Source organism: Talpa europaea, assembly GCF_964194135.1.
Source record: "Talpa europaea genome assembly, chromosome: 16".
NCBI lineage: Eukaryota > Metazoa > Chordata > Mammalia > Eulipotyphla > Talpidae > Talpa > Talpa europaea.
In genome coordinates, this window is record NC_140084.1 from 20,398,928 (window position 1) to 20,422,707 (window position 23,780).

The window sequence follows — 23,780 nt, forward strand, 5'->3', positions numbered from 1 at the left end:
GGGGAGATACACTCCCCTCCCCCGTTTCTCTCAGCATTTTCACTATCATTGAAGTGGTGGTGGCTTTCTGGTAGAGCATCATCCCAGTCACTGGGTGTCTTAGAAGCACCCCACTGGCACCCTCAGGCTGTGGGACGGATGCCTCCCCACACAGGTGCAGTAGAGAGGAGAGGTATCCTGTGTGCACCAGGCCCTTCAGTAGCTCTGTGGTCTCGTGCCCTCAGTTTCATCTGTTGGGAGACTTCCCCAACCTCTCCCTCACCACACATAACCTGTGTACTCTGAGTTTGTGTTTGCTTTTTAAAATGACAGGACTGATATGCTCACCTGCCCTGGTTTTCTCTTATCTCCTCTGACTAACCTGCTAGTCACTTTACAATTAGCTAAGTGTTCAAAAGCTCTTCAGTTTTTAGAGTGGAGTCTGGAGTCGTGGAGTCTGGTGTCGTCCTCAATGGGATGGCCTCTCTCTTCTGAGTACTCAGCCTCCTTCACTGGTGCTGCTCATTCACCCCACAGGAGGCTCTGCTGTTGATGTACCCCCATGAGGCAGCTGGAGCATCCTCAAGAACAAGCCCTGTCTGCTCTGGGAATCAGGAAAAAGAGGCCGGAGAGGGCTATTGGTGCAGCAGCCTGTTTGCAAATCTTAAAACACTCTATGGATTCAGATGAGAAAAATCTCCCCTCAAATGACATTCAGGGGTTTCTATATAATCTTGAAGTTGCTAAGGCCTGTATTTTGTCAAGTCCCCAAATAGGTTGGAAATGATTGAGATCTCGTGAAACTTGCTTTTGAAAGGTTTCAAGTCTCCTTCAAGAGTGATTGGAGGTAGTCGAGTCTAGTCCAGTGGGCCATGCCGGCGTCTCAGTCAGCTGGTCATGTGCAGCAACACTGCCCTCTTAGGGCTGCTGTCTCCCGCATGGCACACCTGGCTGGTTTTATTCAGACGTGGGTAACCTGCAAGGGACTTGTTTGCTTGCTTGATTTGGAAGACAGCATTATAACCCCACACCCCCTAACCTCCCAATTGTGTTGATGACCTAGATGGAGCTTCCCAATTTTGTATAAGAGAGGGCTTGTCACACCCAGCTGCAGAGAGAAGAGCAGAGCTCAGAAAGGGACGGGCTGTAGCAAGGAGATGGCAGCTGGAATAAAGAATTACCAGCTTTTGGTCCAGGGAGGGAATCATTGACCTGTGGATAGAGGTGGAGGGCGTTCTAACAAAAGCAGCATTTTCTAGAGTCCCAGGTAAATTGGTTTATCCACGTTACCTGCCCTTGAAATCCAGAACTCAATGTTTAGTATTCTGTGCTAAACTGTTGGCTATTTTTGTAGGTTTATAGGCCATTTCCCTGGCTTTCAGTCGTTCAGTGTCAATACAAATTTAGTGATTTCCTATCCCTGGCTTTGATTTGTCTTTTTTGGTGCTTTTAGCCCACTGTGACTGAAGGTATTATTGGAAGAAGGTACTCTTTAATGTGGAGATTATTACTAACAAGACCTGGAAGTTCATGTACAGGGAAGAACATGAAGTGTTGTCTGGTTGATACGTAGTTTGCCTAATAGCCAACAATGTGCCCGAGCCGCTGGTTTTCATTCACAAGTGAAGTCATTCATAAAAATGACAGTCACTTCATTGTCAGGTTTGTGTAACCATAATTCTGGAATTTGTCATCAACAAATTTGTCATTTTATCTCTTCCTTTGTGGGGATTTCTGGTGATTGCTCTTAGACAGCTTGTACTTGACCAGGCCAACTAGTTAGAAAGCTGAGATGGGGGCCCCCATCAATGGCCTCGAGTTGGCCCCAGGGGCCAGTGAGCGTAGTGCGTAGAGCAGTCAGCCCAGTCAGCCCACCACGTGAGGCCGTGATAAGAACCTGAGCCAGTCCCGTTGAGCTTCCCTGGGAGTGTCTAGTCCATCAGCAGACAAGGAGACCCCAGGCTTCTGTTTCTTCAGCTCAATTAAGAAACATTTGGGCCTCCCCGGTGGCACAGTGGTTGAGTGCTGGGTTGCGGGGCTGCCCTCAGCCTCTGCAGCGCTGGTTCAATTCCCGGCTGCTCCCCAGCCACCGGAGGAGGGTCCCACATGGCGCTCAGACCTCTCCTGCCGCCCGCTGCTCCCCTCAGCAGTGTACTTTGGTCCTTCTGCCTGCTCTGCTCCCCACTCTGGCTCTGGTGAATTCTCTCACCCTCCCACACTTCTGACTGTACCCAGTGCTTGTATGAATAAATAAATAAAAATCTTTAAAAAAAAAAAAAGAAACATTTCTTGTTGACCACCCCCAGTGAGGACAGTGTCTTTGACACCATTCCCTGAGGGTCAGTGCTCTTAAGGAAACATCAGACACAATCTTAGTGTTTAACAATAGGGAGTCTAGCAAGGTGCTGTTAAAAACCAGCTCTGTGGGGCATGCTGTTTTTCTTTGAAAATCACATCAAATTGCCACACAGGCAGGCTTTTTCCTCATCATGCCTCTTTCTATTGCTCTCTAAACTGTTTTGGGTTTTTTAAAGTGTATTGTTCATCTTCTGGACTGGCCATTCCCATCTTACTTGTGCCTGTTGGAGAAAAGTTTATTTGCTTGGAAAATGAACTTCACTTTGTAGGTTGACCTCACCTCGTGGAGATGCCTGTTCTCTTAAGGAATAAACATACCATGACCACATGCTTGCTTCCTGTTTCTGATCGTGTGTGGGCTTTCTCACCCTCGAAGAAAGGCTCTGCTGTTTTAATAAGTTTGGGATTCTTTAGCAAGATTTTAATCATAATCTTTCTCAGTTGTACTCACTTTCTGCTCCACAGACCTGGTCTCGCTTCCCTGCACACTGACCATCAGTAGGGACCACTGGCTGCGTGCCGATCAGCTGAACCAGTAGCACATGTCAAAGGGCTTTCTTTGGAAACAACTGGCATGTTTGCTTTTCAATCACTGTATTTGTATTAAAGCAAATGTACCCAAGCCCGGCTGCCGTGGTGTTCATCAAGTATTTTGTTTTGATCTGGGATTTCACCGCCAATGAGATCATCCAAGATGTTTTCATTTTTTTGCAAAACCCGTTTTCTCATGAATACCCCTACGCGTGTTTTCCCTTTGTTTTATTTAGCATTTGTTAAAAAGGATGGTTTTCTGCCAAGTAAAATACTGGGGTGGCTTCATCTGTTCTCTGTCAAACCGTAAAATCTGTGGGTGTGCATCAAGAGTGTGTCGGTCCACTTTTTGAGGAATGCCTGTTACTGTTGGCATGTTTGGGGGCTGGGTAAACCATCACTCTGTGTTTTTGATTTTTTTTTTTTTTTAAATAGAATTTTTTTGACATCCTAATCCATCCACAGTGTTTGGTTTCTGTTGGGCCATTGGCGTGGGTCTGTGTTTGGCTAGCCCTGGGATTCTGGGCTTGGGTCTAGTGAGCTGACCTGGGGCTTCCCACCTGCCTTTCAAGAAAAGCAAGTCTCTTCACATGCTTCCTGAGTATTTAAGGACTCTGCATAATTTAATAAAAACAATTCCTCGACTTTAAGTGGAGATTGGCAGCCTCCATGCACTATGTGGGTTCTCTTACTGGTCTGAGAGTCGGCTGCCCTTGCTCTCTGGGGGCATCTTGCCACTGGGGAGCTGTATGTCAGTCTTTACACAGGTTTCCACTTACTGTTGCTTAAATGCTTTGCCCACCTGGGGCTGGGTGTGTCTCTGCTTTAGTGCTTACATGCTGCTGTGAGCGGCGTGCCCCTCTGCATTTCCAGGACAATGTCGCCTCCTTCCTAGCCAGCACACCCTGTGCGTCCCCACAGCTAGGGGGTCTGCTTGGGGGTGATGTAGTGACATGAAGTTTGTCTGATTTTTGAAATGATGTCAGTTAAATTTATAATGAGCTAAAGTCACTTTCTGGGAAGATAGCACGCCGCCCGAAGCCTTCTGTGTTTACCATGCAGTTGAGGGCCTGGCTGGGCTCTAGTTGCTCCAAGCCCCTCCCCTGTGGGGTGGAAAGTGCCTGCCCTTTCACATCTGTGCCTACTGCTCTGTCACTTGCCCTTGGGAGTAAAGTGGGGTGTCAGGCTGCGGAAAGAACTGGATGAACTCCATGTTGGTAGCCTTGAAACAAAATCCACAGAGGAGCTAAACCATACAGGCAGGTGTTCTAGACTCACCCCCTCCCACCAGGTTGGTGGTTTGGGAAGTGACCCAGCAGGCACTGGGACAGGTGTGGCTGTTGACAGAGCTTTCCACTGTGAGCTTACGGTGACCCTCGGCCTTAGACGCAGTACTGGTGGGCGTGGGGAAAGGGCCAGGTTGTGTCTCAGAGCTGAGACCCCTGGGAAGTGTATCTCAGGCCAGGCCCAAGATGTCAGTGCCCACAGCTCTTAAATGTTGGTCTTTGACCTGTTTTGATCTATAGTCCTGCTTATTCCCTGAATTTTTGTTATCCCATCACTTCTAGATGCTTCTGTCCAACCCATGCAGCTAGAGGGGGTCTCCTGCTGGGTCAGGGCCCACCAGGGAGAAGAGAGGCTTAATGTCCACTCAGTGATAGTGTGGGTGTCTGGGTGGTGGGCATCCCTGCCACGGACTGCCCAGGGACGTACTCTGGAGTAACCCATTAAGAAAGCTGACCCCCTGCCTTTTATGCAAATGTGAAACGACAGACTTGTTTCATACGCCTGCCTATATATCTGTTCTGTTTCTTCACAACTAAAATGGCACTCAGCAAATGAACAAAAGGCTCATCTAACCTAAGATTTGTTTTCAAGGACATAGAAATAAAAATACTAGCTCACCCACATTTGCAAGAAGAAAGCATGCCCTTCATTCATGAAGACAAACCACTTCAGATAGGCTTTACTTACATATGGGGACTGGGACCAGTTCCCCAGCAGGTAGAGACTGGGGAGGGGAGCAGGAGTCAGGAGGGGAGAGTCACAGCAATGCTAAGGCAGGCAGGGGGAGGGAAGGTGGGAAGGGCAGGCTAGGCCAGCCCAGCCCAGGCAGTGCTTGTCTACCTGTCCATCCCTGGAGCAGGTTCAGAAGATGTTGGGCGCTAGTGATGGACCCCAAAACTCACTGTTAACACTAACCCCTAATCTCTGCAGGGAAATGCCTAGTCATTGTTTCTCTTCTGGAAACAAAGTTTGCTCTGGAATCCTGAAGGTCTCAGTGACTGAGGATGGTTTGCATTCTAGAAATCATCTTGGAGATTTGAAGGTACCTCTGCTTGGCCTGCAAGCCCGTGAGATGGTCGCAGCTGGTGAGTTGCCTCGGGGCTCGGGACATGGGGTGGCTTCAAGTCCCTAGTTCCTGAAGGCTACCCTGGAAAGTTTACTTTGACTTCTGTGTCATTTTCTCCCAAAGCCAAACTGGTGTCAGTGTTGTGTCTGGTTCATCTTGATAGCTAAAGTATATACAGTGAAGCAAGGGAAATATAATTCACTGAAGCATAGAACCAGTGACTGACAGTCTTGCCCACATTGTCAGAGCCCTGGCAGAAGTGCAGAAAGTGTCCTGTAGGGGCTGCCTGGCACCTTCCTGTTCTTGCTCTGGATGGGACAGACCGAGTTGGAGGCTCAGGACTTGAGCACAAACCAGCAGTCACTGGAGCGGGTGACCATGGGGTCTTTGAACCCCCACCAACTCTTGAGACATCTGCAGCTGACTGAGCCAGAAGGGGTGGAAACTAGCCACCCCAGTTCTCTGCTCTCTGGGGTGCTGGGGTGGAGTCGAGGGTGTTGGGAAAGAGGAATGACATGCTCATAGTTCCTCTTTGACTTGGAGTACCTGAAACCAGACCCTGGCATTTCACTTGAGTAAAAATGACGCCTTGACCTGAACGTCTTACTTAACATGGGCCACGGAGATGACCACGTGAAGGCAAAATTAAGCCAGAACATTTGCTACAGGGGCTGGAGGTAGGATTTGATGGAGGAATTGAGGGATCGGGTGGAATTTGAAAGGCCAGGGCTTTTGGTGTCTGTGGGGTGAGGTGGGAGGGTCTGTGTTCCAGGGTCAGCGGTACTTTGCAAACTCGGAAGCCATCGCACACTGGAAGTTTGGCAATATGTTACATCTCTAGCCTGGCGGAGAGTCATAGAATCCCCCTGGAGGGGAGCCTTGTGCTTGGAGTCAGTGCCTGCCCTCAGGCTGGGCTGCTCCTATGTCCCGTGGTCTTTGGAGATGCGAACTGCTGGCCCTCCTTGTGAGGAAGCCCGCGTGCATTTACCTGGGAGATGGAGCCTTCTCCGGTCTTCTGGGCTGGTGGACTGCTTTCCCAGGTGGCCCTGAGACACACAGCCCCCTCCTGGGCCAGAAATGTCTGTGCCCCCTTTGAGGTCTGCTGGGGTCTTTTCAGAATGGTTCCGTTTTGTGGGTGTTGTGGGCTTATAGAATCCTGGTTCAGCAGTGGATGGAATGTGACACAGTCTGAGCCCACCTTCTAGTTATAGCTGAGGCTCATTCATAACATCCACGTGAGTCAGCGGGGGTAGGTAAGTGGAGTCCAGAGCTCCTCCCTGGTATGTGTGGGGCCTAACAGTGAGGCGAGGTGAGAAGTCTTATTTTCCTCCTGGATCCCTGCATCTGGCCAGGAGCACCTGCTTGCTTGTTCCACATTCACATCTAAACCAGGAAAACACATTTCTTTTCAGAAACGCACTTGGGTGTGTGGATAAGACAGACGTGTCTTTCCTCCAAGCATCATGTACTTCCTGGCTGTCTCAGCTGGGTGAGGTCGGCTTCCCTTTCCCTTTCACAAGCTGGGAGACTGAAGCACTCCCACTCTCCTGAGGCCGAATTCAGGGATCTGTCCCATCTGTGACTCCTGGTACTGACAAACATCTGGCTGGGCAGAAACTTGGAAGCTTCCTGCTCTTCCCTCCACAGGCTCTCCCGGGGCGACTTTGTGAAGGGAGGATGTCCCTGTTGGCAGACCTGCCTGTGCTCAGCACAGGTCCCCATGGCCCTGGCTGAAAACAAGTGCTTAGCCAGAGGGGAGTTAGGAGACCCTGTGGGTATCTTCTAATTGCCTTTCACACTTAGAACTTGGCTCCCAGTTCTACCAGTGGGTACAGGCAAAGCCCTTCCCCACGGCTGTACTGAACTCTGATCTTGGTCCCCACCTGTTCACCCCCCTAAATGTCACCTTTGATTCCCTGAATGAGCTAGTGAGTCTCCAGGGGGTGGTGATTGGGAGGTGTTCTTTAAAATCTTCCCTTAGCTGCCCGTCTTTAGTTCCTACGCTATTGCCAAGGCCCTGTATATGCCCATATGTTGGTGCACGCTGCCCCTCTCCTCCCGCCACCACCCTTCCCCCCCCCCCCCCCCCCCCGCAAGCTACCGTGGTCATGTGGTAGCAAATGAAATTAGTACCCAGGAAGATATGCAGTCCTTGAAAATCCTTTTATCTCACTGTTGCGAACAATCCCTGCACTTGCTGAGTTTGCTATTACAGCTCTTGAAGAGCGCTTTCATGTGCCTGTTTGCTCCTCGTTCCCTCAAGGAGCAGCCTGGACACAGACATGGGTCAGGCTGTCAGGCGGAGGGGCTGAAACTATTCACCTGCCAGAGGGGGAGAAACAGTGCTGAGTCAGGAGGGTCTGGTTTGATGACCCTGCGTTATATGGCTGGATCCAGATGGTTCTCCATGCTCTTTCTGAAACCCTGGTGTCTGAGTGCACTGCAGAGGTTGGCGGTGATGGATCAGGGAGGGAGTGGATCTAGCTCTTTTCTTCCTGCCAATCCAGGCCAAGATCGTGGGCCAGTTCTTTGTCCTATCTCCTGGCAACAAAGGATGTGCTTGGGGGGTAGGAGGTCCAAGCAGAGCAAGAAGGTGACCCCTCCCAGGGTGCGAAAACTCAGCGCGAGCGTGTGTGTGCATTGGCTGGTAAAGAGAGTCTCACATCTGAAATGTGTTTCTGTGAACCTGCTACCGTCCGGAGCCTGTGCTGGTCACTGGGACATGACTTCTCACGGGGTCGCCTTAGAGCTGGAGGCGACAGGGAGTAGAGACAAATGAGAAAAGCTGGGTGTATGTTGCGGGGGAGATAGGCGACTGGGTGGGACTTCAGGAGGGTGCCCAGGGCTATTTGAGCTGAGATCTTAATGCCAGAAAGAGCCATCTCTGTAAAGTGGGGTTGGGGGATAGGAAGAGAGGGGAAGGAGAACAAGAATAAGGAGGACCATGGGGGAGGAAGGTGGAGCTATGTGGGCATTGGAGGCACAGGAAAGCAGGTGTGGCTGGATCTGAAAGAGGGGACAGGGAGGAACGGCATGGGGGTCTAGCCTGTGGCAGGATGAGACTGGAAGTTTTGTGAGTCAGAGCAGGGACTTTGAATTTCATTCTAAATCCGTGGGGAAACCACTAGAGGTCTCTTCACAGGGAGACCTGATCTACGCTTTTAAAAGCTCGCAGCCATCTCCAGGCACAGCTGTGGGCATCGTCTGTCTGGCCTGCTTTCCGCTGTCTGTGACCAGCCTGGCCCTTTCTGCAATACCACCTTCATCTTCCCCCAGCAGTCCCAGAGTCTCCTTTGCCCTGGGCAAGGCACTGGCCTGTCATCAAGCTCTGTGGTCGATGGTTTCCTGGCATATGGCCACATTTCCTTTGGCCACCACGTTAAGTCTGCCAGACCCAAGTCTGTGAGCAAGGAGCTCCCACGTCTGAGGCAGCGTCGGTTCCCAGGGCTGGCAGAGGCCCCTTCTGTGCTTGGGGGCTGGCTGGGTCTTCTCTGTGCAGCTCTTCAGTGGAGATGAAGTTTCAGGGAGTCACAGGCGAGAATCTGCAAGTCCAAGAGAAAATTGAGGAATCCGCTTATCTCCCATTTCTGTATCTGCTTTCTCAGAGGCACTGAAAGTGGTTTTCGCTACTTACTCCTCCTGATTGCCCTGGAGTGCACTGACCAAGGGGCTTCTTATTCTCCCTTTGTGGATAAAGCTCTCACGGAACCCTGTCTGAGCCTGCCGCTACCTGAGGCCTGCAGTTAGCCGCATCGGTGGGCTTGTGGGGAGGCCCCTCTGCTGGAGGCTTGGTGTCCTTCAATTTATAGATGCTGCCCCTGTAAAGGCCCATCTAGTGACAAGACTGCAAATTCTTTTTTCCTAAGTGTTATTGACAAAGTACACAGATTCTAGGGAACTGGGATAAGGAAGAACTGGGGTGCCCTGGGGATGAAAGGAGTGAACACCGCATTTAAAAATGATGAAGGTCCAGGACACTGTGTTTCATCCTGGGGATGGGAGCCTGCTTCCACACCTGTCGCTGTCTCTACCTGGTCCTTGAATTCTGCAATCGAAAGACAGCTGAGCCACGGAAGCCTGCCTGCCAGCCAGTTCTCAAGCTGACTTCTTATGTGGGTGCAGGGAGACCAGAATACTGATGCTAGCCAGGGTCTGACAGCAATGGTGCCCCGTCACGTAGTGCAAGAGTCAACCTCCACCGGCAGGATCCTGGTCACAAACACAGACTATAGCATTGAAGAATCTGTGTGGTATCATTTGAGGTGGAACCAGAGACATAGAGGTGATCCCAGAACCCCACCTCTTCCTCTCAAACCTCCGAGCCCCCCTGAGCTCAGCTCACCAGTGTGATGGTGTGGACTAACCCGGGGTTGGGGGTGCGGTTTTGTTTTAAGAGTCAGGACCAAATCCAAGAGGATGGCCATTCATCTTGGTTGCTCCCCAGTGAACCCAAGGGAAAGTGTCTGTTGGGAGGTGTGTGTCAGAATTTAGAGACGGGGGCAGCATGGAAAATGGGAAGCTTCAGAAGGGGCCCTGGTGGCGAAGCAATCCAGAGCTTCCTTTAGGCCAAGTCTTCTGAGAAGATGCTGGGGGACCCGCAGCTACGCTGGCTGCCTTTGTTTTGGGGGTTGTTAAGCCTTGGCTAGAGAAGGCCATGGTCCAGCCTGCTTGTTGTGAAGTCTAATTCTTCCCCTTTGAAGCCCCAGCCTGGTGCATTCAGCTTTTCTCTCTCCAGAGGACTGCGGATTCTGGAACTCCAGTGAAAAAAAAAACACAGATTTTAGCCAGCTGGGGACCAGTTTGGTTGGCAGGGAGTAAAGGGGCACTTTCCTACCCCGGAAGGTGGAGGGTGGTGGTGGTGGTAAAGGGGCCACCTAAATCACTCCACTCACCCCTCCCAAAAACCTCCATTTTAGAGTCTTTGGGGCAGTTGATACTGAATGTGGAACGACCTCACATGCAGGCCCGAACTGCGGTCACTTGTCATTCTGGAAGTGGTGCTGGGCTTCTGTGAACTGGGCGTCATGCTGGTCCACCCCTCTTCCAAGGCTCCGCTCAGACAGGCAGCCCCCTCGGCCTAGGGACAGGCTTCTTCCCCCTGGGTGGAGCTTCATCAACTTCATAGGCCAGCGTTTTGCCAGAGAATTGCCCATGTTTGGGCATAGTTGGTGAGATTGCCACCTCCCAATTCTGCCAAGAAACTCACTACAGAAAAGTCCCTCCCCAGTAGAGAGGAACTGGCCTTCAGGATGTGGGGGCTCCTGCCAGGGGGTGCTTCTTAGAGTTCAGGTCCCTTGTAGCCTCAGAGCACAAGGCCACCCCTTAGCCTGGCTGCTGCCCCCAGAGCCCTTGGGACCAAGTGTGGGGCACCAGCTGGACGCCAACCTGTAGGTTCTGCCTGGCTACCTGGCAGGGAGTTTCTCCAGGTGAGAACCAGGCTGTCATATCTGTGTGATATGACACAGGATTTTGCTCACCCTGATCCCCAGGGCCTAGTTTGGCCACCTCGTACCCCACTAAGAGAAGAACAGAAAAAAGTGGTATGTGGGCAACATTGGGTCTGACAGAGTAAGTGAGGTTCAGAGAGACTGCAGGTGCAGAGGGAGGGAGGGGAGAGGAGAGAAGAGCAGGTGAGTGGAGACAATATCCTGTTGCAACAAGAACCCAGTGTCTGATGATGGCCTTGGCCTTCAGACTACTGAGAAGGGACAGAAGTTGAGACCAGTCACCCTGAAAAGCAGCAGCGGCTGCTGAAGAGACAGGCTGGAGTGGCACCTTTGTTTTCTTCCCAGAGCTGCTGCTGAGTGTCTCTAGGGTGCAGGCTCACTTCTAGGTCCTTGGGGGACAACAGAACAGATGCCTCAGAGACTTCCACCATGAAATCAGGAACCCCTCTCCTGAGATACATGACCTGGGACAGTGCAACAGGGCTGGCTGGGATACTGGGGGTGGCTGGCCTGGCTTTGATCCTGGCACCCTCTCTTCTAAACTCTGTGACCTTGGGCATATTAGTTAGCCTCCTGGCACCTCCTTTTCCCCACCATTAAATGGTGGGTAGAAACAGTTCCTATCTCCTACATAAGCAATAAATTAGCCGATATGAGTTAAGCCCTTAAAATAGTGACTAGTGCAGAATAACTAACATCGTTGGCTATGGTACTTACTCCCAGAAATTCCCAGAAGCACCACTTGCACACAAAGTCATACAATGGCTGGGGGTTCACAGACCTCCTGCTGCCCAACCGTGGGCCCTGGGGTAAGAACCCCACTTTATTTCTTCATTTGCATCACCCAGTCAGTCTGAAGAGGCTGGGTTCTTGCCCTGAAGGACAGCAGACCCATCCCCTCTTTTCTCTGCTATTTCAGCAAGAACATTTTTAGGTGCTGTTGGGTGCCTTGAGGGGAGGCACCCCCATGGAGGTGGGGTGCCCCCACCAGAGGTATCTGACCTGTCTGTGGCTGGTACATGAAGCAGAGATGGGACAGACTTGTGGAGAAAAGGAGGAGTTGGGAAATGCACAGCCCAGTGGGTGCTGCACAGGCCCACACCCATATTCACACCCAGAGTTTTCCCTGTACCTAGGGACCCCTGCATACCCTCCCTGTCCTGCCCTCATCTCTAGGGGAACCAGTACCTGACACCTGTTGTACATCAGCCTATGCTAGGCATTGTGATATTAGAATCATCCTGCATCCTGCGTCCTTGACCCAAGGATACCAGAAGCTGTCTCCCTCCAGCATGCCTCCTGTGTTGCTTAGTGTCATGGGGGTGGGGGTGGGTGGATACTATTTAGGAACCAGGACACTGAAGCTGAGCTGGTGAGTTGCAGAGCCCCACCTTTCACTCCTACCTGGGTCCCATGGCCTCTGTGAGATGGGTCAGAACTGGTGTCCACCATCTCTGGTTGGTGTGCTGTAGGTACCAGTGCAGCTGGTACAGGAATCATGCCTGCCCCCCTGCAGACTTCAGGCAGCGATTTGCCCCGTTGTGCCAGGCTCCTCCCCAGGCTGCCCAGCCCCAAACTTTACTGCATGACCACAAGTCGACAAATCGCCAACCCCACCTTTCAGACCAATCAGACATGTGCCTCCTTAAATTCCCAAAGCACAGGGCAAAAAGCCCTAACAGCAAATACTCTCACCTAAGACATCACCTGAGCTTGTCTCAGGGGTGTTGGGTTTTTTGGTTAGTCTACTTGTGTATTCCTTTTTCTCCAATGGGCATTTTTCATTTCTTAACTTTGAGAAATATTTTCTCCTGTGTCTCCCAACCTGAGAGGGGCCAGCCCAGAGCAGTTGTGGAACCCTCACGCCCATCCCCATCTTCTTTGAAGACCTGGGGTCCTGGGTTGGCTCCATTGCAACCCAGAAGTCTTATCCCAATTCCAGTAATTGGGAAATGCATCTGCCAAGCCTGTACCCTCTTGAAATTCAAGAACTAGTTTGAGAATTAGGGGGGGTATTCAGTTGCATGTACACGAAATGCAAGAATCGAATTCTACACTTAAAACACAGGGCATCTGAGCCTCTTGGGCGTCGATGCCATTCCATCAGGATGAGCTTAACACTAACAAGTCCTAAACTAAGGATTAAATTCTCCTTTAAATGCTATGGGTTTCCAGTTATTGGGGAAAATATGCCTGGGAAAAAGGCCTTTGGGGTTTCATCAAACACTTGGAAAAGAATCTGAAAACATTTTTTCAAACCCTTGATGTTTTCAGCCTGAATCCTAATTGGCAGTATCAACTGTCTATGGGGGCTTTCTTGGCCTGTTTTACTGTCAATGGCTCAGGAGCCCTCAGTGCTGAGAACCGATACTAATGCTCCCCCCAGTCTCACCACCACCACAAAACAGTTCTGATAAGTAATAGGAAAAAAAATCAAACCAATAACAGGGTCTGGGTAGGCAGTTGAGGGTGAGGCTCCAGGCACCCAGCACGGCCATATTCACGCATGCTCAGGACCACCCAGGATTGAAATTTGACCAATCATTGCTGGACAAGTTGTCCACCAGTCAGAACTGTGCTGGCAGACAACCTCATTTGCAGAAAGCTCACTTTTGTGTTTATCACCTCCCCATGTGGACAACTTAGGCTGGCACCTCTGGAGCTGCTTAGGTGTGGTTCTGTCCCTAAAGTTCCTTAAGGGTTTTCTTTTACTCTAATTCAACCTAATTTCTCCATCTACAGTACTTTTTTCTCCCCAAAATACTTGATCAGGTGTAGGCTTTTTTTAAGATTTATTTTTTAATGAATATAAGAACCGGGTGTAAGCCAGAGGTGGTGGTAGAGGGCAGTGAGAGGACTCATCAGAGACAGAGAGGGGAGCAGAACAGGTAGACCCACAGAAATACACTGCTGAGGGGAGCAGCGGGGGAGACAGGAGAGGTTTGCTGCGCCATGTGGTCCAGCTCTTCGGCTAGGGATTGAACCCATGGCACAAGTGACTGGCGACAGCTTGGTAGCACTGACACTAACCCCTGTGCCACCAGGGAGACCCCAGGTCCAGACTTTTGAGAAACAAAAGTCTCCATGATAGTTACAGAGTTTATTAGATGATCAAAGTAAGGTTTTGAACCTGGAAACAGTCCCACAGATTTTACTCTGTGAGAGCTGTTCCCACCAATCACAGGTTTGAATTTAGTTTAAATTTAGTTTGAATTTAGTTTAGTGAGTCATTAACATCAAAGAACGTAATTCTCTTGATTGGATTTCTGCTTTTCATCCAAGAGGCTAAGTTATCTTGACTTAAAGATAGGTTGACCCCATCGATGCGCAGAGAGGGCAAACACTGGGATTTGATTCCTTCCTGATGTCTAAAGAATGCATGTGGTTGCCCCTGGGCCACCCACAGCACTGCTCGGGAGGCTTCCGCCATCTAGGCTGGGACTTCTGGGGCCCCTCCCGATGAGCACTGACTCTCTGTGGGGCCGGGACGCCCTGGGACACTGCACAGAGCGGGGCACCACTCAAGATATACTTCCGGATCTTCAAACTAAATAGAAGTTCCCAGGGAAGAATGAAGGTTGAAACTCTACATATAGTAGCTACTCAATAAACCTTTACCAAAGAAGAGAAAGAATTCCATGAAGACTCCATTAACATAAATAATGGTGTTTGATTATACAAATTCTCTTTGAGAAGGCACTTGCAGCTAACCAGAATGAGTGACATTGAACAGGCAGAAGTCCAGCTGTCTGAGTTAGACCTGTTGGCCAGTATGTTCCCAGGTGAGAATGAGCTCATAGTGAATGACCAGCTGGCTTTAGCAGAACTAAAAGATTGTATTGAGAACAACGGAAGGACAATCTTCAAAAGTTTACTTTACTATCAATGTGAACCCGGATGTATCTGAGGAAGCAATGAGGATGTTTTCTCTGGCCTGTATTCTTCCCTTTAACTACCCTGTGGTTCTTCCTGAAATTACTGTCAGATCAGTATTATTAAGTAGATCCCAGCAGACTCAGTTAAACACAGATCTGACCGCATACCTGCAGAAGAATTGTCTTGGAGATGCCTGTATATTGAATGTCACAGAGTGGGTGAGAGAACATGCCAGTGACTACGTCAGCAGAAATGCCACACCTGCTTCTGGAAGTGCAGTACAGTCAGAAGATCTCATTCTCATGAGACTCTGGATCTATAGCTATCACATCTATAACAAATGCAAAAGAAAGAATATTCTAGAGTGGTCAAAGGAGCTTTCCCTGTCTGGGTTTAGCATGCCTGGGAAACCTGGTGTTGTTTGTGTAGAAGGCCCACAAAGTGCCTGTGAAGAATTCTGGTCAAGACTCAGGAAACTAATCTGGAAGAGGATTTTAATTCGGCATCGAGAAGACATTCCTTTGGATGGGACAGATGATGAAATGGAAAGTTGAAGAAAATTTTCAAATTTTGAAGAAAAAGTGTTCAGTGTTAATGGAGCCAGAGGAAACCACATGGACTTTGGTCAGCTCTATCAATTTTTAAATGCCAACGGATGTGGGGATGTTTTTCAGATTTTTTTGGTGTGGAAGGACAATGACTGAGCAGAGTAGTGACAAGCATTTTTTTTTTCTGTTGGCCTTTCAACTTTTTTCTCATTTTCTTGAAAGATTAACTAGTTTTACTTTTGTCCCATCGTAGAATGTAAATCAGTATCTTTGCAAGAATTGTATCTGCAAGAAAAGCATGTTGGGCCTCCCCGGTGGCGCAGCGGTTGAGCGCTGGGTTGCGAAGCTGCCCGCAGCCTCTGCAGCGCCGGTTCGATCCCCGGCTGCTCCCCGGCCATCGGAGGAGGGTCCCACATGGCGCGCAGACCTCCCCTGCCGCCCGCTGCTCCCCTCAGCCGTGTACTTCGGTCCTTCTGCCTGCTCTGCTCCCCGCTCTGGCTCTGGTGAATCCTCTCACCCTCCCGCGCTTCTGACTGTACCCAGTGCTTGTATAAATAAATAAATCTTAAAAAAAAAAAAAAAAAAGAAAAGCATGTTAAAAATGTCATCGTTGAAAGCAGAACTGAGTTTTAAATTATAATCCTAAAATTGTTAAAAAAAAAAAAATGAATGCATGTGGAGGAGCAAGGGGGGGCCATTGTTCACATCATCTTAGTCTGGCTGCTGGGTTACTGAGGGGGTGAAAGGCTGATTTACCCACAGGCAGAAGATTCCTGTATAGCTGCTGCACCAAACAGGACACAGCTCATTCTGATTTTAAGTTCCATCTGGTGGCTTTTCTCTCTTGCCTGCTAGAGTGAGGTTTGGGGTTGGGGTAGGGGAGGATTGGGGGTGGCAAGGGGAGTGAAGGGAATTTCTGGGGGGCTTGGGGTGGGGCATCCCAGAACATTCACCGTATGTTCACAGCAGAATCAGGTCTGTGTCAATTCAAGTACATTTATTCGTTCATCAAACCATTGTTGAGCACCAACTCAATGCCACAAATTGACTGTAGTGGCAGAATTTAAAAATGAAAGGAAGTAAGGATTTTGACAACTGCAGTCTTGAGTTCACAGTCAATAGGAAAAGGCAGGACCCGGGCGGTGGAATGATTTGTGAGTGCTGGGATTACAGAACATATGTTGAAAACCTACAAAATCATGCACAGTTTTGTTAGATTTATGCCAAGTGTTTCATTTGAGGGGAATTTATAACTGGCATTGTTTTTAAGTTTAGGTTATCAATTGTTTATTGCAAGTATATAGGAATATGACATTGTTGACCATGTATCTCAAGACCTTACTAAGTTCATTTCTATAAGGTGCTTCTTATAGATTCCTAAAGATTTTTTACAAAGACAATGATGCTATATGCAAATAGGGTCACTTTCATTAATTCCTTTCTAATCCATATGCCTGTAATTTCTTTCTCCTGCAGTATTTTCATAGCCAGCCCTTCTAGTAAAATGTGGCAGAGGAGTGGTGAGGATGTATCATGTGCCCTGGTCTGGTCTTAAGGGAAGGCATTGGGTCTTTCACCATTAAATTTTTTTTAAAAGATTTATTTATGCATGCAAGAACTGGGGTACAGGCCAGAGGTGGGGAGGTAAGAGGATTCACCAGAGATAGAGTGGGGAGCAGAAGAGGTGGATCTACTGAAATACACTGCTGAGGGGAGCAGCGGGTGAGACAGGAGAGGTCTGCTGTGCCTTGTGGGTCAGCTCTAGCCTGGGATGAACTCGGGCTGCAGTGGCTGGCTATAGCTTCATAGTGCTGAGACTTTAACCCCTGCACCACCAGGGAGGCCCATTGTGTTGATTTTTTAAGTCTTCCACTGGCCTTGAATTCCTGGATCAATTCTATTTGGTCATGGTGTATTATTACTATTATTATTTTAAATATCCTGCTGGATTCAGTTTTCTAGTATTGTATTTGTTGAACATTTTCGCCTCTGTTCATGATGGACATTGGTCTGTACACAGTTCTCATACTGTCTCTGTATGGTTGGGTGTCCAAATAATAGTAGCCTCATAAAAGGAATTGATAAGTATTACCTCTTTTGTTTTCTGGGAGACATTATGTAGGATCAGTGTTATTTCATCTTTACATGTTTGGTAGAATTCATTGGTGGAACCCACAGGGCCTGAAGTTTTCTTTTTCAGAAGGTTTTTAGCAGCATTCAGCCTCCTCAGTGGGTACAGCCCTCTCAGACAATTTATTCTATCTTGCTTGAGTTTGGTCTTCTGGGGCTTTTCAGGAACAGTTCTAACTCATTGGAGTTGACATGTGCAGAGGCTCCAAGTCTCCCCTTGTTATCTTGTTAAAGCCTGTGGCCTGTCCATGGTGATGGCTTCTTTTTATTTCTGCTATTGGTCATTTGTATCTTTTCACTGTGAAGAACTCACTCTGACTTCACCTTTTCTGGGCACACGGGCTTCATTCCACATTTTGCCTATTGTGCTGAATTTCCTTCTGCTCCTGGGGACTCAGCTACTGGAGCCACTCATCCTGGGGGTGAATGTGCTTTCATCCAGCGTTCAGCCAAGCATCTATACTTTCCTTTTTGGGGGGAGGGGATTTATTTATTTATGCATACAAGAACTGGGGTGTAGGCCAGAGGTAAAAGGATGAGAGGATTCACCAGAGGCAGAGTGGGGAGCAGAACAGGTGGATCTACTGAAACACACTGCTGAGGGGAGCAGCAGGCGAGACAGGAGAGGTCTGCTGCACCATGCGGGCCAGCTCCCTGGCCCGGATCGAACCTGTACTACAGTGGCTGGCGATAACTTGATAGCCCTGTGTCTTCAACCCCTGTGCCACCAGGGAGGGGTCAAGGATCTATACTTTCAATGCTGTGGAGAAGAGCTGCCACTCATTTAACACCAGTGGGCATGCTGACTGTAGGTACTTCAGCATGTTCTACTATCTCCATAGCAGCCCTGGGAGTTGCGCCTGCTAACTGTCCTCATTTCCAGATGCGGGAAATGAAGTTCAGAGTAGGAAAGTGACTTTCCCCAGGGCACACAGCCAGGAAGTGATTTGACCAGGATTCGAGCCTCAGCCCATTTTTATGGTGCCTCCCAGGCAGAATATATCACAAAGCAAAAATCTGAAGACATGTCTTCCAGGTAAACCCAGCGGGCTGATTTGGCTTTCCCTGACGTGCTCTGAAGACCTCAGCCTCCTGCGGATGACAGCTTCCTCATGAATAAGCCGCATATCAGCAAACACCCTTCCCATGGGCCTCATAAAGCAGCTAAGCAATTGTTGCTCTCACAGATGACTTTAATTTATTGGCGGGAAATGTTAGTAAAGAACAGTTACGCCTGAAAAATATGTCCGTTTAGGGCGTTTTGTTTTGATAAAGAATTCTGGGAAGTCAGAGAGGCCCTTCTGCGTAGAGAACTGCCATTTGCCTCCAAATTTGACTTCTGCAGATGGAGCAAGACCACATCACTCATGAGACCTCTCTAACCTCCCCGCCTGACCAGCTAGTCCTGGTCAGCAAGGCTGACTCAGCGCCCAGATCCCCACCCCAGGCTTAGGGCTTGTGAGGAGGTGGGGCCAGCAATGTCCTGTACTCTCTGCCACTTTGATTAATCCCTGGGACAGGCCACTGGGGACTCCACTCAGACTGCAAATGGACAACAAAACAGAGGGACACTTCCTCCTATAGTTGCTGGCATGCTAGCACATCAGCAAGAGGGGGCTTGGTTAATATACATGGGGCACTTCTTGAGAGATGATCTGTGGCTCTAGGCAGGGACTGTTGAACAGGTACATTTGCCTCCGCTCCAAGTTCAGGGTGCTTTGCTCTTGCAAGTCATCTGCCAGCCATGTCTGCTGTTTAACGGTGACCTAGAGTCACCGGGGGCCACTGGCTGGCAAATGCTGGGACAGTGCCTGCTCTCTGCTCTATATGGTTCTTGTTTTTCCCTCCCTCCTTCCCTTCTTTCCTTTTTATTTTTCCTTCTTCCTTCCCTGTTTTGCACATTGCCCATTAAAGTAATTCTTGCTCTTTCTAAACATTTTTTTAAGATTTATTTATTTATGCATATAAGAACTGGGGTACAGGCCAGAGGTGTGAAAGGTGAGAGGATTCACTAGAGACAGAGTGGGGAACAGAACAGGTAGACTGACTGAAATACACTGCTGAGGGGAGCAGCGGGCGATATAGGAGAGGTCTGCTGCACCATATGGGTTGCTCCCTGGCTGGGGATCGAACTCATGAGTGTCTTCATAGTGCTGCATTTTAACCCCTTGTGCCACCAGGGAGGCTCCCTATACATTTTTGATAGGCATAGAACAGTAGGGGAAAAAAATTCCCCCATAAATGTCATCACTCACATGTGTGCATATTTTTTTTCTGGTCTTTTCCTATTCATTTTTTTTTTCTGTATTTAGGGTCACAGCCTGGATGTTGTATTGTTTTCTTCTACTTTTGCTTAATATATTTCCCCAGGCCGTGGAAAACAGCGCCATTTTTAGTGATTGTGTAGGGATTTCAGAGTGCATGGTTAACTTACCACACCATACTTAGAGTCAATATTAAATTACTTCAGGAACCTGTAGGAATCTTGCTCCACATATTTCCATTTACCACTCTTTCATACTTAGTGCTTTTGAAGTCATGGATCTCATTTCTGTATATACCCTAAATCCAGCAATATTTGAGTTTATAATAGTTGAACTATTCAGTTCATCCTTTTGTGCTTTTATAAATTAGACCTAGTGAATATTTCATGTGCTTAAAAAAAGAATGTGTGTTCTGCTATGCTTGGGAGGAATATTCTGTAGATGCTAATTAGGTTAGTGGGTGACTTTGTTTAAGCCTTTTATAACTTTTGACTTTTTAAATCTATTTGTTTTATTAATTGGTGAGAGAGGGATATTAAAGAGAGGGGACTATCAAAGAGTGATTTGCTCTTGTTTATTCTCTTTCCAGTTCTATAAATTTTTGCTTTATGTATTTCAAAGCTCTGTTATTAGGCACATACACATTTAGGAATTTTATATATTCTTGATGGCTTGACTTTTTTTTTTTTTTAATCATTATGAATTCCCCTTTATCCCTGGAAATGTTCCTTGTCCTGAAGTTGTCTTTATCTGATACTAGTGTTTCCACCCCGGCTTACTTATGAAAAGAGAAACCACGTATGTCACTGTGCATTTTTCCATTCCTTTACTTTAAGCTTATTATCTATATCTTTGTGACTAAAGTTGGTTTTGCAGACAGTACATACTTGGGCGTTACTTTTTGTATATAACCTGACAACCTCTGTGTTTTAATTGGAATGATCAGACCACTTATATTTAAACAGAGAGAAATGAGTTTTTATTTATTTCAAAATTCTTTCACACTGCCAAGCTTGACAAACTGGATACTGGAACACGCTGACCTGTAGAGAAGTTGAGGGTAGAGCAACTCTTAACACTCTGTATGTTTTCATTTATGTGAAATCAGAGAACAGGCAAAACTGGGAAGCGTGTGTTGGGGGGAGAGGGCAGGGAGCGGAGTGACTGGGAGGGCTGTGAGGGTGATGGAGATAGTCTGTAGTGAGATATAGTTGTGGACATTTTTTAGAACTCATCAAAATATGTGCTGTGTGCTTCCTAGTGTGAAAAATTGGCCTCTCATGAGGTTGATTGAAAACCACCTCCGAGGCCCTCTGCTGGTGAGTTTGGGTCACTGTGGGTGCCACAGTCTGGAGGGGCGTTTTTGAGACATTTAGAACACTTGGATGTGCCTTTCTCTTTTGTATTTTGGGGTACATGACCTCCTCCCATCTTAGCTGAGGCGCCCATCTGTCTGAAGGGTGGGATTGGGAATGCTTAGTAGGATTTCCACAAGATCGAAGGAGTTCAAGCTTAGCTTTCAGAGTTCTTAGTGGATAGCAGTGCTAAATGCTGATATAGAAAAAGACAGGGGTTTTCTAAGTTCCTGGAACTCCAACTTTTGCATCAAGTGTCAGGCCTATTGAGCTCAATGTTTAAGCTGGTTATCAGCTTGGGTCAAAATAAAATTCCTTATATCAGAAGCAGGATGAAGTCCTTCCTTCCCTCCCAGATCCAGTTGAGGAAGGGAAATTGGAAGAGCTGTATGTGAGTGTGTGTGTGCATGCTGGCGGGGGCAGGGGTGGGGGGTTGGTAATGGCATTCTGAGCTACTGCCTGAGTCTGGACCTTGGAATTGAGGGAGGGAAGTAGACTAAGGGGAGGCCTGAAGCACAGGCCTGAGAGTCACCCATACAATGTGATGGAAGACACATGTGGAGAGGAGATCAGGGTCTAGCCCCTCAGTGGGAAGCCTTGCAAGGTGAGGCTACTGATGTGGCCTGGTGGACGGAGTGGCCAGAGGTGACTCAGTCTTGTTGTGGGGGCCTGAATGGTGGCCCCTGGAAATCTATGTTTATGTCCAAGCTCTGATCCCCAGAACCTGTGAATGTGACTTAGTTTGGAAAAAAGTATTCAGATGTAGCCAAGTTGGGGGTCTGTGTGTGAAATGCCCCGGATTACCCAGATGGCCTTAAATGTAGTGATAGTTTCCAGGTGAGGAGAGGAGAAGTCTCTGTGAGGGTGGAGGCAGAGATGGGGGTGATGTAGTCTCAAGGACCTCTGGGACCCCTCAGGAACTGGAAGAGGCAGAAGGGATCCTCCCCAAGAGCTCCTGGAGGGAGGATGGTCTCCTCCCCCACATATACCCTGAGTTCAGAATCCAGATTCCCCTGCTGGAGGCTCTGGGATCAGCACTGGCCGTTGGGACTGGGGTACCCACCTGTATACTGCATGCCCACGTGGCCCTCCCTGTCCACGCAAGCTCACAGCCTGGAGATTGGCCCACTTCTGCATCTGGAAAGTGTTATTTGATTGCTAGAAAAATAATCAGGGGAACCCAGGGCATTTCTGGTAAGGAGGCTCTAAGAAGGCGCCTCTAGCAGCCAGATGAGTCAGGCTGTGCCTAGCGAGAGCTGTGTGGTCTGCGCTGCTGGCCTTGGCCATGGCCTTGTCTGCGGCTGCGCCTGGAAGCCAGTGTGCACAGCGGCTGATTCAAGCTGGATCCCCTTGGAGGGGTGCCACAGGGGCCCGGGGCCCAGCTCTGGGCCACCCTGATGCCCATTTGCAGACAACACTCATCTTGGATCTATGTCAGTGTCCTGTGGCTGCCACGACAAATGCCCACAGTCTGAACAGCTTAAAACAACATGACTTGCTCGCTCACATCTGGAGTCAGAAGTCCAACACTGGCCTCCTGGGGCCAAGTTAAGGTGTGGACAGGGCTGCTTCCTGCAGGAGGCTCTGGGGAGAGCCTGTTTCCTGCCTTTTCCAAGCTGGAAAAGCTCTGCTGTCCATGGCTTGTGACCCCTCCTCCGCTTCTAAGGGCAGCACTGCTCCCTGCACTTTGGTTCTCACAGTACCTTCTCCTCCCTGTCCTCTGACCTGCCCAGGAGGCCCCTATGATCATGTTGGAACAATGTGATGACTCAGGATAATCTCCCCACCTCCAGATTGCTGAGTTAATCACCTCAACAAGTCCTGTACAATGTGTAATGCATTGGATGATCCCCCCCACCCCAATTCATGCCTACCTGGCCCCAAGAATGTGGCCAAGCTTGGAAACAGGGTCTTTGCAGGTGGAATTTAGTTAAATTAAGTTCAGGCTGGTTTAATGGATCATCATCCAGTGACTGGGGTCTTGTAAGAGGGAATGTGGACACAGGCACAGGAGGGCTCTGCCATGAACAGGAGGCCAGCTGGGAAGGAGGCTGGGGTCGAGCCGCCCTGGAGCCTTCAGCAAGAGCCAGACCCAGTGGACTCCTTGCTTGGGACTCTGGCCTTCTGAACTCTGATTCTGTTTTATGAAGTCCCCATTTATGGCCCTGCGTTTTGGCAGCCCTGGGAAATGAAGGTACCACGTAAGGTAACCTTGGTGGTTCCAGGGGTTAGGGTGTGGACATTCTTGGGGGCATTGCTCAGCTGGCCACAGACCTTAGAGGTAAGGCAAAACCTCCATGCCAGGGAGGCGCTGGAATGCCAGAGACCATGAACTGGTCTCACTCAGCCTCACTCAGCTATGCTGTGCATACTCTGCTGGGGAGGCTAGGCAGCCCCTCTGGGCCTGAGACCTATGCTGGTAAGGGGGAAGGAAAAGAAAAGAGTTCCCTGCAGTAATGCGAGGACTGGGGGACATGAGCCCTGCCTTTCTCCTGCCTGCCCTGAGTTCTTATTTTCCCACCACCGAGTCAGGTAGTGGGGGCTTGAGGCTCAAGCCCCAAAAAGTCCCTTCTCCAGGTAGTTAAGAACTCCCCATCTGCTTCCTGCCCCCTCAACCCACACCCTCTAGGCTGGGATGGGACTGTTGTGACTCTTCATAGAAGATGTTCAGATACCACTGGGAGGCATCCATGTCTGGGAGAAGTGGGAGGGGGGCGCACGGGTGCCTGGAGGGTGAGGCGCGCAGGCACTTGGGAGTCTGCTCAGCAAATGCTGTTTAAAGAATGTGGGCCCTCAAGAAAGGAGCCAGTCCCCCCTCCCATACGGCCAAGCAGGGACAGAACTCAAATCCACACAAATTCCCAATTCAAAGGCAGGGAGGCCGCTGCAGGAGGTCGTGTTAGTCACCTGGCCACCGTCACCGAGCACCCAGTCTGGGT

At 49.1% G+C, this 23,780-nt stretch overlaps 1 pseudogene across 1 annotated transcript; it reads left to right on the plus strand.

Moving 5' to 3' along the window:
* The first annotated feature begins 14,383 nt into the window (after positions 1 to 14,383).
* LOC311185776 (RWD domain-containing protein 2B-like) lies at positions 14,384 to 15,244 on the plus strand (annotated as a pseudogene). Its single transcript has one exon. The product of its transcript is annotated as an RWD domain-containing protein 2B-like (transcript).
* Positions 15,245 to 23,780: the final 8,536 nt, after the last annotated feature.